The sequence below is a fragment of the Corvus kubaryi genome, unplaced genomic scaffold (genome assembly GCF_017639235.1).
Source record: "Corvus kubaryi isolate FWS band 111438036 unplaced genomic scaffold, C.kubaryi_AGA036_p1.0 split1-131, whole genome shotgun sequence".
Taxonomy (NCBI): Eukaryota; Metazoa; Chordata; class Aves; order Passeriformes; family Corvidae; genus Corvus; species Corvus kubaryi.
The window spans coordinates 20090515-20107520 of NW_024582073.1; the positions used below are offsets into that span (position 1 = coordinate 20090515).

General features: G+C 37.0%; 1 protein-coding gene across 11 annotated transcripts in view; it reads right to left on the bottom strand.

Moving 5' to 3' along the window:
* JAKMIP1 (janus kinase and microtubule interacting protein 1) overlaps window positions 1-17006 on the bottom strand; it is a 228814-nt gene that overhangs the window by 174020 nt on the left and 37788 nt on the right. For 8 of the 11 annotated variants that reach the window (XM_042053543.1, XM_042053544.1, XM_042053547.1 and 5 more), the window contains one exon: window positions 4656-4850. The exons of 1 other annotated variant lie outside the window; for it this stretch is intronic. The gene's annotated coding sequence lies outside the window, so the exon portion shown is untranslated. Of the gene's footprint in view, window positions 1-1788; window positions 1894-4655; window positions 4851-5263; window positions 5288-17006 lie in introns of those variants that run through there. 2 more of the 11 variants (XM_042053537.1, XM_042053541.1) reach the window with 2 other exon arrangements.

Sequence of the window (17006 nt, forward strand, 5' to 3'; positions counted from 1 at the left end):
AACTTTGAGCTCTCTAGTATGCAAGTTGTGTATGCAACTTATGGGGGTATCCAGTTTATGGGGGCACAGCATTACTAGCAGTGTATCCTGAACTGCTGAGTGTTGTCATAGTCAAGCTGATTTGGATACTCAGGGGAATTAAAAAGTGATTTTGTTGTTCACTCTGAAGAAAACATCCTTATCTCTCTTTACCTATATAACATCTCTCCTTCACTGAGAAATCAAGACTTCATTTCACAACACTGTTTCAGAGAGGAGACTGTGAAGATGGTACAGTGTTTTGCATAAAGTTGAAGCCAAGACGTGTCACCTACAGAAGTCCCAATGCTTAAAAGGAGAGAAAAATGTTTATGCTTCATTGCTTCAGAATACAACCTCCTTCTTTGCCATGGTTCCTGCAAAGAAGGTTATTCTCTGGAAAGTCTAAATGGTTCTGTAAATCGTGTCTGACCATGGACAAAAATCTTTATTCAAGTTGCAATTCAATCATGCAATTTTGATACAGCTGCAATCCTATCTATTAATCCAGTTGTGTAAAAGTATGTTCATATAATTTCTGCTATGAATTGATCTTAGTGTGCAGTTCTGTTCCTCTTCCCACCTCGTCCCCTAAAAGAGGTGGCAGAGATAAGCCTCAAATTTAGGGTCCTAGCAGTGGCTTTACAAACTTAGTCTTAATGAAGACTCAGTGGAAAAATATGGAAATAGGTATTGCCAAAAACTATTCTTTCTACATCATCTCCCTAAACTTTAGGTGAAAGTGTGAATAAGGTTTTGCTTTAAGGTTAAGGTTAGTATGGCTATGGCAGTAACACTGCAATTTTTCACCTCCTACAGAGCAAACCTATACTAGAAAAACTGAAAGCTACATGTAAATCAAGACTTAGCTGTTACCTGCATACATTGCCCTTGTACATGAAAGGGGAAATGCTGAAATGCTGCCTGTTTCAGTGAACAAGGTGAAAACTGGGAGATCTTAAGTGAAACCATGCTCATTCGCCTCCCAGGGCATATCAATTCAAATGGCTATGCTACAAACACATACTCTTTATTATTTTTTTTTGCAATAGACATCTGGAAACATCAAAAAGATCTTCACTAATACTTCCCAAATGTTGTAAGGGATTAAGAATTGACAATTACTAGATGTTTTCTTTGAGATATGCAAGTCTTCACGAATAAATAAAAAGGTTATGTGTTTCCTTTCACTGTCCCAGAGTGTGCATTTTTAATTCTTCCATTGATTGTTGGAAGTTAATTGAAATGCCCAAATACTCTTCCCCTCCCCTCTACTACAAAATCTCACATTTTTGTCTTGTGTTGTAATAACATCCAGCACACCAGTATAAATATAGTATGTGCATATGTGCACATGATGGATTTCATTCAGAAAGGATAAGTTGCAGGTGTTGAGATTAAAATTAGTGTCCTTCAAGATTTTTCTACTAGAAATCAACATTTACACAATTCTATGCATAAAACAGGCTTTTCTCCACATGCATACATATACTGCCATAATAAAATTCCATTATCAAAGATATTTAATATTCAAAACATCACTTGGAGCTATTGACATTACAAATTAATTTAATTGAGGAGCTGAGAAAAACAAACAAAAATCTAGAAAGACAACCATAACCAAGAGAGAGCATATTTATCAAGAAAAAGCAGCAGGTATTGCAAAACTGATATATCCTAAGGAATTTTCAGAACCGTCAAATTTATGGCCTCTCACTACTGTTTCTTGAATGCACAACACATAGGCTGCAGGTTTCTCACACTTCATACCTTTTTTTCCCATTCATACTCATTTATGAACATACATGGAGTAGAAGACTGAAGATCTGCTGTGCTTAATACTGGACAGCAAGTCTGATATATTTGAGAGCCCTTTCCATGGTATCAGGAAAGTTTTTTTAGTTTTCTTTTTAAGACCTCTTGCAAACACTCAACACATAGATGATTACTTTTAGATGACTAAGTGCAACATCCCTTATCTCAACATGACCATTACCAACCACAGACTTATCTAATGGCAAAACATGTGTGGGAATTCTGCCAGCAGCTGCACAGCTATCAGCCACCCAAATGTATTACCTTGTTACATTTGCAAGTAAGAGAAACTCTTTAGACATAAGCATGTTATAGTACTTGTTTTCTGTGTTTGGAGAATAATGGATCTGCAATCACATGGCAGCGAACATGAGTAATATTTGTACAGAGGATTAGTCAGCACAGATTGTTTGTTCAAACGATGTTATGAAAAAATGGAAACATGAGGGCACTACTGAAGTTTATCTCAATTTAGTGTTCACCATTCAAAGAAAGGGGAAAAATATCAATCTTTGGAAGATTTCATGATCAGTAAGCAAAAGAAAGAAGGAGCCATTTAAAAAATGTGCCTGGCCCTACTGCAGGGCCAGGCATGTTGCAGCAATCCTAAATTTTCATAGAAGCAGCCAGTGATTCTCTAAAGCAAAGTGTCAGCTCACAGCTGCATGATACAGCAGTACCACTCCTGCATGACTGCTTGTGTTTACACTTCCATTCTGAGGAGCAAGTTGGAAGAGATCAGGAACAGTCCAGACAAATAACAAGACATTGATATGCAAGAAATATGACTGATCAAATAAGAGAAACAGGAACCAGACAGGCAGAATTTTTTCCTGTAGCATTGGGCAAATGTGCATAAGCAATCCAGAAGATGAAAACCCACTGTTCAAATTCTCATAAGCTAGTTCCAACTATTCGGATAGATTTAGATAATTTGCACATGAAATAATCACTTTCCAAAATACATCGGCTGTTGAAGACTCATGTTTGGAACACTTCATTTTTATTATGCAGAGTCAGCTAAACAAACTATTAAGTCCAAATCAAATTTTTAGTCCATGTTCAACTGTTTGGACGTACAGCAACAGAACAGTCTAAAGGACAACGGGGAAAATAATCTTTAAATAGCAATCTTTCAAAATTTAAAAATTAAAATACATTCACCTTCACAGAAAGCCAAGTTACAATACTTATCAGATGGGTTTAGAGTTCAGCATTTTAATTATTTTCAAAATCAGCATCATTTACTTTCTGGTATTATTAAGTAGATATGGAGATAATTTTTTTAGATACATCTATGACTGAAGCTCCTCATGCATTTACCATAAAGTGTTAAACCCACTCAGAAGTAAGGGATGAAGTACCCTCCCAGGTACAGAAGAGAGAATTTAGGAGTCACATCAGTTTATCTGTTGCCCCCAAAACAAATTCACTTACAAATTAGAAATTACAAATTAGAGTAATTATTCTCTATAGTAAAAGCTAAGTATATTAACAAACATTAAGTTGTTTTAGACATACTTCTTCACTTTTTATATGTTGCTTTATGATGACTATACTACAGTGAAATTCATTGAAGTGTTGAAATCAAAGATACTACAATGAACTAGTAGCTGTATTTGAGTGTCATAGAAAACAGATGGGCCCTAAGACCTATTCTGTATCCTGCGTTTTTTTTATTTTATTCTTTCCTTCTTTGTGACTTTTTCATTAATCATCATGCATTCTACATCTGTCACTTCCCATAGTATTTGCCTTATCTAGTGTCATACTTTTCTATTCCAAACTGAGAAGGAAGTGTTCACTGTGCACTATACTAAATATAACAAGGTATATTTATAATCAAGAAAAGTTTGTGAGTAGCAAAGATACAACAATTTCAATATGCAAACTACAAAATAGCCATTGGGAAAGGATATTTCCTGGGTTATGGCTGCTTTGCTTTTCTTTCTGTACTAAAGTTTTCTGGCAAACCTTGATTATATTCTCAACATCTTTCTAGATAAAAATGTCTTTTCTAGGGACCAATGGCATTTTTCTGCAGAAAGGACAGTTACACACAGTGGGGGTTTACTATTTCCTAATATTTCTAATCCTAATAACTCTGTCATCACTGCAGGACTACCACAAGATTAAAAAAACAAAAAATTAGGCACTGTGTTAAACTGTCATGCTTACCATACTTCTCTAATAGGAGGAAACAAGTAATTTCAAGATGATCCTTGAAGCAAACAAAATATTGTGTTGGGGTTTATGCACGGCACATATAACTCCCTGCTGAATACCCAGACGTGCATATTATAAACACATAAAAGTCAACAGAAGGTTGGAAAAGTCTGTCAAAGGAGCTTAGCTCTCTTGACTCAGACCAAAGTAACTAAAGCCCTTCTTCTTTATTAATGGTGACAGATACAACTGAGGTAACACAGTGGTCAAGCTAGCAAGCATATGATAAATATAAGACTCTAAGCATCCTTCTGTACTGCACATCTTAGATGCCACTGGGGGGATGGAACAACTTAAAAAATTACAGAAGAAAACACCAAGTAAGGAAATGTTTTTACCAAGAATCTGTTCAGTGAATCCAGAAAGCATCTCTGTAAAGAGAACCAAAGCACCTCACAAAAAGACAAAAGCTTCATATAGATTTGGTATTTTTTTTACTGCAAGATCTGGTTGGGTTTAAAAGTGTCTCACAGTACAAAAAGACTTTCAAACTTGAAGCTTCAAATGATATTGTCTCTAATAAAGTGATAGCATCATATCTTTATGGCAGATTCATTCTCTTCCTACCCAACCAACATGCTGGCAATGCACAGTACCTTTCTCTTGTCCACAGGTTTCTGAGGCAGTTGTGTTTGATTTTAATTTAAAGAGATGAACAATGAGCAGCACTGGTAGCTAAGACACGAGCTGTGTCTGTTCTGGGACTTTCCACACCACAACTCCTAGTCCTGCTGGCACGTTCTCATTGCCATCAGCAAGGAGGGCTTCCTGAGCAGTATTAGTGCCATCATCTGGTAAACAAAAGAGAAGAGATTTAATACAAACCAGATTTGATTAACAGCCTTGACGGTAGCAATGCAACGGAAATATATTTACACAGGGTAACAAAATGCAACAGAATAAGGTATCATACGAAATTGCAACTGTGGCATCTTCTTTCCATAAAGAACGCATACGAAATGGTGGCCTTTGCTGGATGGTCCTCAGTGAAAGCAGGATGGAAGCTGCTAAGCTCCTTGGCAATCAGATGAGGTCAATCCAGACTGTTAACTCTGCTTAGCTATCACTAAATTTGTGTTCCATTTCAACACAAGTTACTGGGTTTTGGGATACAGGCCTAAACTGTCATGGTGGCCACCTACAAATTTTCACATATGGATTGGCCAATGCTGTGAATCTTTATAAATACCAAAAATATACCTACATAAGGAAGTTATCATGCGTCATATTGAAAGGAGGACAAGACTGAATTTCAGAAAACCTGAATTCTGTTCTTGAAGGCAATGATCACAATTTCCTCTCTGAAAACAATCAATCAAAAGACAATGGACAAGGCCTTGATATTGTCTTACTTCATATTTCTTTATAATATTTCAGTGTATTTTGATCACAAGGGGAAACAACAAAAGCATTTGTATTTTTGTTGATGTTCACTGCATGTTAATTTGAATTGGTATTTCCCATGCACAGAAAAATTTACAGAAATAAAATTATCATTATGGAGCTATCTTGATGGAAAATATCACTCTGAAAGCTTAATGACTGGAAGAAATCCAAGTTCTTTAATGAGTATCATCTACCTCCATTTTCCTAGAGTCTCTAAACACCTTTAAGTGCACCTTTATTTACACTGCAGAGTGAAAAGAGAGTAAAGTCTCCTCAGTACTAAATCTTTTCAGGGTATACCCTTTGTGTTAGAGATTGAGGACAAGTGAATCGAACAAGGCAAACAGATTTCAGCACTATCTTAAGCAGACATGGCCATGCGGGGGTCTCCAAAGCAGAGGACAGAACAGGTCAAACTCTCTGCCTTTTGGGTAAGAGAGCTGGAAGCCAGACAGAATAGCACATATGAACAGCACTGAAACATGATGGATATAACTACTATCATGTACAATGTTCAAATCTTCACAAAAAACTGTATTTCACATAAAATACATCAGGATTGCATCCAACAGTACCAGTCCCAAAAACATAACTTCTAAACCATTTTCCTTGCTGGCAAATACTGTATTTCTCTCCAGGGGTTTCTTTAAGGTGACGCAGTGAATTGTGTTGTTAGTGGCTTAAAACCTAAATCCTCAGGGAATTTACTAGTTTATTTGTTCAATAAAGACAGGCATCTAGGTAGTATTTAATGGAGAAAGGAAATCTGCATACTCATTTCCTTAGGGCCAAATTCACTGCTGTGAGAAATACTTCTGAAAGGATGAAAGTACAGCTAGGGCCAGATCATGGCAGATCAAAGTGCTGAAACAGCTTAGTCAGCATATTTAAGTAGCACAAAACACTGGAAAAGAGGAATTCAATTTATTTATATAGTAACAAACCTCCTCAGGCCAAGAACCTCTATTTTTTATGATGTCAGATATGTCTCACTTCAACCTAGCTTAATCCTTTTTGAGCTGCCCTATTCTTAAATATTCCAACGTTGTTATTCCACATAAAACATTTTGCTGCTTTCTTCTGGCCTTCAGTTAGCAATCTGAATACATTTGAATAAAAGAGAAAGAGAAGGTTTCCCCATATTATGCAATGTAAAAACACCAAAGACAAAGCAAGAATTTACTTGTAAAAGGTAAGTGAAGACAGCAATCAGGCCAATAAGATTATAACAAAACAAACCAATGCCCACAAGAATCAAAAGGAAAAAAAAAAGGACAAAAAAGTACAGCTCCAAATTCAAAATTTATCTGGGTAATTTGTCTACATTGAATAATGTACTTATCCTTTAGTATAGCTACTAATTCTGCAATACCAATTCTTCTAAAGGGTAAGTTATTAGATCCTAAAAAGCTTGTAGTTAAGATTAATAGTTTTACTTGAATTCTCTAGTAAATTTGGAAATAAAAACTATCTTAATAATACTTTTGGCAAGCTGGCCACACTACATAAGAACAGTGTTTACAAAAGTTCAGAGAGAAGAATGAAACAGAGATCTAGAACCTGTGTGTTACAGTAATAAGAGCATATAAAAAGAAGTAGTATAGTAACATGACAATATCTACTTCTGAAAGTGGATGTTTCAGTAGCGTAACATACCAGTGAGATTAAAAAAGAAGATTAATTAGCAATAAATCTTGCAAAAACTGGGGCAAATTTGAAACATTTAATTATGCCAGTCAGTACGAGTTGTTAGAGTGCTATTCACAACGAATTACCAGCAACCCCTGGAAAACTACAACCTAATAATCTTTCAGTAATCTTCCTATAGCTTCTTAAAAGCTATGGTAATACAAAAATAACTTAAAATAATTGGATACTTAATTTCTCATTTCCAGTAACTGCTAAGCTAAATCTATTTCTAATGCTGGAGAGGAAGGATAAAGAGGGGAAGCTATTACTGTGGAAATGTATCTGTTCATATACAAACAAATAGAGCATAAACTACAGCTGTTCAAATTCATTCAGAATTCAGAATATACCACACACACCAAAAAAACCTCCAAGAACCAAAACTATGATAGAAATAACTTGACAGATGAGCTGACATTTGATACATTAGTAATTTCACTCAGTGCAATGAAGTCACCAACATGTTCATATCCTGTAGTTATGGCAGCACATGCTAAATAAAGAAAGTTGATTCAGTTATGTTATTTATCATATCATGGCTCTCCAGGCAAAATACAGTGTTATAAAAATGAATGGTTTTCTCTGTTTACATGGCAATGACTTGCAACACTTGTCAACATTTCCCAAATAGCTAGGAAAGGCTGGAAAGTATTCAAGATTGATTGTTCAGATTTTTAATCACAAACTGTAATACATGGAATTTTTAGTGAAAGTTCTGTTTCTCACACTTTTACCTCCATCATGTCAGGTAGCATCGCATCTTGAGAGCAAGGTAAGTTTAAAGGTAAGAGAGTAAAACACTGATGCCAGCCTCCATCCTTTCCTTCAGATTCCCAAAATAGGCAAAGCACTCAGGTTCTCAGAGATTTTAGCCAGATCTGTTCACATGGGACATCTCAGTCCATTTCAACTCTTAAACAGAGTGCATTACTTACAGAAGGTTTAAAAAATAACTACTAAGGTGGACAGATATTTCAGATTTCTTCTTAGAAAGAAGAACAGCTGAGGACAATTCCTCTGACAACTGGGGTAACGTTGTGTACAGTCCACATATGCAGGCTCTGTGGACTAAAGGGGTGAGGTGGGGATCTCAAAAGAACACCTTGTTCTGTAGAAGAGTGGTACTAAACCTTCCTTCTGTCCTGCACACCTCAAATAGGAACAGGCAGGGTCTAACTGTAATCCTCAGAGCAGAAAAAAGAGCAATCCCATCACTGGCATACGGTAATAGAAAAACAGTTTCCCTGAATGTTTTGGAAGCTCTCCCTATGTCCTTATACAGCTGATCCACGTTTTAAAGACTTTTTGAAAACAATGCTTTTTGGCTTTAAAATGACTAAGCATAAAACAAGACTGACCCAAATAAAAGGCAATTTCTTTGGGAAAACAGTGATGAACACATCTGTGAGTTCTCTGCAGTAGTTGCTAGAAATTTTGGTTGGCAAATGCTTTGTAATGGGAATATGTACATTACCGCTGGCTTTTTGTCAGAAGTTATTCTAATTGAGAGCTAGATGAGGAAGGGAAGGGGTTCATTTGTACAACCAAATGTTCAAAAAGATTAAAAAGGCATATTTCTTTAAAAAAACCCTAGGACATTTTATTATGATGCCTTGTATTCTACTCTAAAGCTTTCTATCCATAATAGTTTGATTTACAACTGTTCAGTAAGAGATCCATTTGTCAGGCATCCAAAATACATGCAAGGAGACTGCATCTTCCCCTTCTTGCCCCTGCTCTTTTATTTCTAAGACTCTGATACTTACTTTGGTACCAGATTACCTGGGATTTCCAATAGAGCAAAAACTTTATTTACACATGAATAACCATGGCACAGATGCAGCCCTTCATGAATGAGACCTAACATTTCAACAGCCAGAACATGCCAGCAACAATATACTACACTTGCTCTCTTCCTTTACCCATTCAGTCTCTGCCTAATACACAGTAGTACAACCAGAAGTGTGCTGCCTTCTGCTGTGGCTGCACCAAAAGCAGATTGGGACAAAAGAAAAAAGAAGGAGAAAAAAATATATAAGAAGAAGAAAAAAAGAGGTATTTAAAACAGTTCCCTGAAAGCAAAGAAAATCTAAAGGGAGGCTTCAATGTGAATGCATCGTGGCCCAAGGAAAAAATAGCACGGATCAGGCCCTTTCAACACAAAGACTTGTCAGCAGGAAAATACTGTGGCATGACCTTTTTATAGACCATTCTATATATCCTGAGCAACACACACTTTGCAAAATGTGCAACCACCATCTCCATTCTTCATGTAGTGAACAAACTTAAAGAGCATGTAAGGACTTCAGAAACTTTCTCTTAATTCTTATTTTTAATATCACCTTTGAAATTAATATAGCAGAAATCAAAGACATGATAAGCAGAGAGTTCTTGTCTACAAATACTTCTTTCATTGCTATCAGGGAATACTGATGAAAACTTTCCTGATCTGCTTTCATCTCTTGTTTTTATTGCAAAATACATCTTTGGTGGACAAAACACAGAACCTTTATTTCGATACTAGAACCAATGACAGATAAAAAAGCAATCACTCACTTTCCTGCCTCCTTTACGTTACATCTTTCTGTTTTGGCAGCCCCATAATAGGGAACCCTTTGGGATCATTTCAACTTCCGTCAGCAGCAACGGCGGACTACCAAAATTAGGTCAACAATTCAAATTTCTTTCCGTGTTGTTCTTTCTGCCTTGCTGCAGACTGCTATGCCACAATTCCCAGATGGAGGGCCTACCAATGACTGAAACAGTGCTTTCAGAGGAACTGGTATCATTCCTGACACCTTGCTGTTTTAATTGGATTGTAAATGCAAAGAAAAATCTTCCTATTCTTTCTCTTTTTCTCTGAAGTAGGAGGCAATAGGAATTCTTGAGCATGTGTTTCAGAAGACCGTGAGTGCGACTTGCTTGTACCTTTGATTTAAAACCGTAAAACACATTTAAAAGTTAGTTAGACTGTTTACTAGATTTTATGTGACAAATACGGTGTGCAAACTGCAGGATAGGGTAGCCTTTGCATGCAGAATTAGGCAAATCTATATTCTCTGTGTTACACTGTGCTTATGTGTAATAGTTATACAAAAACTTTCTCAATAAGTAATGACCAGGATGAAGCAGCAACTGGGGGGAAAGCTATCCATGTGCAATTATGTCCTTTAAGCCTACCAATATAAAAGTCTTCCCTTTATAAGCCAGATCCTTAGAGCTATCAGAAATCTTAAAATATGTTTTTCAGTAAGGGAAGATTTTAAATTAGTAGATTTAAAATTTCAACCCAAATGAAAGCCAAGTGCTGTGCCAAGGATCTTTGCCAGCTGGAATTTGGTATCATGTGAAAAACTGGAAAAGTATAAGCTTTTGCTTTACAATGTTACAAAATCTTATAGGATCAAACAGTCTTTCCTTTAATTTTTTTCATTCATTTTAGACAAACCCCTGGCTTTAGGGGCTGCTCTGTTTACAAACACTTTCAACTCAATAATTTGTGGGAAGTTAGTTCAAAAAAAGGCAGATCAGTATATAAACAGATCAAGTACCTATAAATCTAAAATATATTCTGTCTGAACAGCATAAAATTATCTGTCAAGAGGGGGGAGATCTCAAAGATCCATTACAGAGACAGCCCACCATGATGCTCCTATCTCTATTTCTATATGTATATTCCTAAGAACAGACGTGTATGCATACAAGAAGCCATATCAAAAGTTAGAAGTAACATTAAGCTGGGAGAAATTTTATTTTTAAATTTTACCAGTGGCTTTTCCTATTACTCTTTTTGCTTTCTAAACACAGCCCCCTTAATTTTGAATCAGTGTTGCAGGGTCAACTAGCACATACTCTGAAATCAGGTAGCCAAAGATAAGGTCATTTGACACCCTGTCTTCAGACATGTTATCAACCCTCTGTCCCAGCTCTCTCCTCTCTGTCCCTTAACACATATATCCCCATCTTCCTTTTTATTATCAATACGCACTGCCTATCATAAGATTAATAACGCAAGAAACAAAACGAATCATTTACATTGAATCTGCAGCTTCACTGAACTCCTCACCCAAGAATAACTGCGCAGGTCATTGCTGGTGCTCCTCCTTTGCAGGCAGCACATGCCAAGGGAAGAGGTTTACACAAGGTCACCCAGTGACTCAGCAACAAACTGTGGAAAGGACTCGAGGCAGCCCAGCCTTGCGCTCGATGTCAGCAGCAGCTCAGCGTCAGCAGGAAACCTGCATTCCCAGCCCCACGGAGTCTATTAGCTCTGCTAAGGCACAGACTGAGCAACCCCAGTGACCTTAGGTTTGTAGCCTATTAGTAGTAAATGCTTCAGTTCTAACAGCAAAGTTAAAAATGCCAACACTTTCCTATGAGGCACACAAGTTGCTGTGCGCACAATAAAGATTTCAGAATGATAATAAAAATGACACAAGCTTCAAATTCCGTGCTTCTCAGTGCTCTCTTGCAGATTCTGACAAAGACTTAGTATTTAATAAGTATCAGAATCCAGATAGCCTATTATTCCACCTACTCATAAATGGGATATTTTTCTGTTCAGAGACAGCATGTTAAGTGATTCGCAGGAGGAGATGGTAAAACACAGAAGGAGATGGTAAAAGTTTCGTTCTCCCAGATACCTCAGCCAGTTCAATTAAAAAAGTGTAACAGCTTGAAACAGGCACTGTTTGATACAAAGACATCACTATCTTTCAGTAAAGGACCTCATGCTAGTTTTACATGAACAAAGAGCTGCTTCCAATTAAAATCATAGTAATGGGGGATGGGAGGAAAAAAAATCAACTCAAATGCTCTCCATGTACTTGCCTTTATAGAACAATTACCCAGCTATGAAGTGACATCCTTCTCCAGCCATTTTGCCAAGAGCACTGTAAGGGAGTGCTGTAATGTGTAAGCATGATGGCTGCTAAATGCTAGTTCTCTGTTAATTCCAGTCCAGTTATTTACCCAGCTGAATTCCTCAGAGGTCTTTGCTGTGAGGATTTCATGTCTGATAATGGCACACTTCACAACATCCATAATTTTGCAGCTGTTACTGAAAATGCATTTTCCAGTCAAGAAGTATTTAGATACTCAGAGATGCAAAGCGATAGTGTGATTTCTTAAAATAGGCAACCAATATATGTTTGTAAGTGCAATTTATCTACCACAGATTTTTCAGTCCCTAAGACTGAACACTAACCATCCAGTTACTCCTATGCACAGAAAGAGCAAAGGCTTTTGACATTCTCGGTTCTTCAACATAATTAATTTTCCACTAGCAGCACCAAAGCCACACCTCACATGTCAAAAGGAAAGCCCAAGACTATTGATACCAAGCCTGCAAATTCAATATATGTTTCTTTTAATATACGAGATTATACTGTTCCTCTGCCCCATCTCCTCTGCCATTCTCCGATTCCACAGAGAATGAACTCTCTTTTTCCTATTGGAGACAATACCTCACCACTTCTTCCTATCCTGATTATTAATATTTTTGTATGCCATGAGTACTAAATACATTTTCTTCTAGAGATGTTCTGGCTGACATGTATCTAATTAAAGTCAGAACAGGTCTTCTTAGCTCAGTATAAGCTGGCATTTGAAGGTGGGTCTCCTGTGTTTCAGACCCAATTAAAAGGCTGCGTGCCCAAGACCTTGACTAACTCTTCCACTGGCATCAGCTGGATTTAACAAAGGCTAGGTGAGTGGCCCTGCCTGCAGACATTGCCTTGCCAGTATATAAAGTCACTGAGCTCTCTTGAGGAGTAAACATCGACAACCAGAATTGGGAAAAATATGTTGGAGCAATTTTGGTCATTAATGAACAGACAGACAGGAATCCACTGAGCTGTATTTTGACAGAACTTTGCCTTCACTATTACATAACCAAATTCTGCTTCTAGCCTCCCCAGCAAGAGCTGAAAATACCAGCTGTGAAAATCTGAGTGTCCTCAAAATATGGCTGCCAAGGCCTTCCCAAGATACATTAGAGAAACTAATCTTGTTCCACTAAGTAAATTAAAAGTAGAAATGCACCTCCGAAAGCCTGGTGTCTGAAATACTTTTTCCTTCCTCTCCTCACACATTTTTCTCCTGTATATATATATATAAAAATCACATACACACAGCAATACATATGCTGTACACCAAAACAGGATGCTGTCATTAACTGACATAGCCAGAAATGGCTACAGATTTGGCAGGAAAAGTTCACTTTTGGGATGCATAACACCCTGGTCTGAGCCTCAGATACAGCAACCACACCAAAGCATTACACTGGTGTTCACAGGGTCAGGAAGAACTTGCGCTGGAATGTGCAATCTCCCAGTAAAACATCCATGTTCCACAGGGGTGACATGGGTAGGAGGCAGCCTGAGGGGCTTTGTGCATACAGGACATACTCTGGTGGGGTGGGGGTTCCTGCATTTGTTACACTTCCTTCAGCACTTCAGAGACCTTTTCATACAAATGCGCAAAATACCCACCTTTCAAGAACACCAGTGTTGTGGTGAACCAACACCAGTATGGAGGCCAGAAGCAGACACAAACCTGCTTCTAATTTCCCACAAGGGTGTTCTCATTATTGTGACATAGGCTGAGCTTAAAATCCTTGCTGCACTGACTGCATTAACAGAGCTCAGCTTCTTTTACTTTGCCAGCTCATGAAGTTCAAATCCAGCATCCCTAACTGCAGCCCAGAGCTGTTTTGTCATTTCCAGACCTGTGCAAAGTGAACTCCCCTTTTAAAGTAAGTCGAGTTCCAAGAGAAATTTGCTTCAAACCTCTTTCCTCCATAGCAAGCTAATTTTAATATTAATATTCTAACATTATGTTACAAAATATCAAGTGAAATTCTTTGCAATACCAAACACACTGTACCAAGTATTTTTTATTTACAATTCAGTTAAGACGGTTTATGTCAAATAAAATTATCTGCAATACTATCACCTGATCTGTTTTCTGGACATTATTTCTGAAAAATAATTTATTTTTCACCTTCTTTATAATACCATCTTTAATGAAAAGCATAAAATAACCATAAAATCATAGAGCACTTTGGGTTGGAAGGGACTTGAAAGATCATCTTGGTCTAACCCTCCTGTCAAGAGCAGGGATACCTTTCACTAGACCAGGTTGGTCAAAAAATTGGGCACTTACTTACTACCTCTAACTTAAATACTGAACAGAAATATAAAGAAAAAATTCTTTGTCTGGTTTCAACTTTGTTTTTTGGGTTTTTCTTCCTTTGGTTTTCCCACACTGGATTTATATATTTATATCCACATTTAGCTTTATACCAGCCATTTTTTTACTGTGTATTTAAATAAGCACCTCCCAGTAAATAAAGTTGCAGATGAAATAAGCTGCTGCTTGAGCCAGCAAAGATATGCTAGAAAAGAGAACTAACATATGCATGCTACTACATCAAAGTATCCATATTTATTAGGCACAATGGAACAGTAAAGGCAAGGAAAGTGCAACCATCAGCAGAAGTGCACGTTACTGATAAAATATATTGAAGAAGCCATGCAAAAGCTGGCTTATAGTCCTTATCTACACAGCAATAATTTATATATATATTTATATATATAAAGATATATCAATATTTAAATATATACATACACACATCCAAGATTTTTCTTTTACCAATATGGCAGTTCTTATACATTTCCTCTCTAAAACATATTAGTAATGTGTAATTTAGAAGTCCTTTAAGGGGTTAAAATGGGAAGATGTATACTTTGAGCTTTTACTTCTGGCACAGATTTCCTTTGTTGAAAGGTAGGCCTATAGAGGACAAATGCTGTGGACATCAGCATTTATGTGGTGGTGTCCTAATTACCACTCTCTGCCTACCATCTAAAGGTCACATTGCTGGGTTCATTCTTTTTGTTTCAGCACAGCCCAAAGGCTTCTAAGGAAGCTGTTCACTAGGTTGCACATATCCATTATAATTTAAAATCCAACAGACATTACAGTTCTTCATTTCCAAATATATCACTTCAAGAAAACCTGCACTAAATTTATTGTATCACATAACCAGTGTTCACCTAGAAGCTTTTTTAAATCCTTGTGGGATTTCCCACAATACTCTTTAACTAACACAATTTGTTTGCTGAAAGCACAGCAGCTGCTGTAAAACAAACAAAATTCAATTAAACTTTATACTAAAATATTGCTAAGTATGAAATGTCACTGTATTTCAGATCGGATGAGTTCAAAGCTAATTAATTTCAGACCACTGAATACTTAACCCAAAGGTATTTTTAGAATTTAAAAAAGTAATTTGACCAAGCTTTATTGGATATGATATGTGTGACATAGCCATCTAATTATCATCGAGCCAAACACCAGCATTTGGGAAAAAATAAAATTAACCTATAAGATAATCAATATTCATCAGTACTGTATCACCCCAAGGGTTACAGAAAGTAAATTATCATTTTATTTCACAAGATCCTCTGCCTGCTGTGGTGCAATAGGATAAATTACCCCTTCTCATTTGGTTTTGATGCTTATAAAATATAACTTAGTACAGGCACAAGCAATGACCATGTTTGCAGAGGGAGGAAAATGACTTCCATAGACACAGCTAGATTCTCCTATGCATACACTACTTGTTACTCTAAGCTCCATGAAACTTTGTAATTGTATTTGGAAATTTCAGTGCAATGTGCTCTAATTCCACAGGCTGGAGGAATGAAATAAAATGGAAGCCCCTGTCGGAACCCTGGGTTCTGAGAATTTCACCCTCAAAAAATGGGAAAATTAATAAGCCCCCTTAAACTGCTCTTTAGGATTGCATTAAACCTGAAGAATATCTCCAATTATTCTTGTTAAGAAACAGATTTATTGAAAACTTTCTAAGTAGTATTTACATAATCCCAGTAACAAATTGTTGAAATTGAGAAAATTGATGATTGAACATTTAGAACTGAGGTCTTTATTCACAACCAGCACCATAGATTTCTAAGATATAAAAAGACACTTGATGAATCAGTAATGTGAATGTGTAAATCAACAAAAAATCCAGGTTAGAAGTTGATACATAGTATTCTAATATAGCACAAAACATATCTTTACAAAACATACTATATTTATAGCCTTTTTTTAAATAATTATGGCCTCCAAAATGAGGCAAGGATTAAAACAACAGAAGCAAGTAATTATTTTTTTTACAACATGAGCAGATAGAACAACTTTTATTCAAGTCAGATCTTGTCTAAACTACAAAAACAGGATAACAAGTTATAAAACAGCTGGCTCCTGCTAATTACTACTTCTAGATTTATTGGATTTTGGCCTAATTAAGAAATTTAATTAAAGTCCAATCTAGAGCACAGATGATAACTGTATTAAGCACAGCAGCTTGCTGGCTTTGTTGGACCATTAGCACTTTTCAGTGAATGTCAACTGCAGGGCACCACTCTGGGCAAACATCCTGAGCCTCAGCCCTGTGTCCAAGGCAGCTGCCCAGCTCAGGGAGCACCCCTCAGTGCCCTTTCCAACCCAGAAATCACCACCACTGCTCACAGCATCACACACAACAGAGCATTCTTAGAGAATTCAGGTAACTGTAAACCAACAAATACATTGAGCAAAGGCACTAAACATCTTTTTCATTAGTCCTAACACCAGCTTTCCCATTTCTCACCTGACTGCCAGTAGGGTGTAAGACACCAGATTGGAATTCCCTTCAAAGAAAGCTGAAATGAAGCCATGCATCAGTTTCCCTAGACTTCAGGGAAGTGTTTGACACTGTCTCCCACAGCATCCTACTGGAGAAACTGGCTGCTCATGGTTTGGATGGGTGCACTGGAATAGTTGTCCAGGCTCAGAGAGTGGTGGTGAATAGAGCTACATCC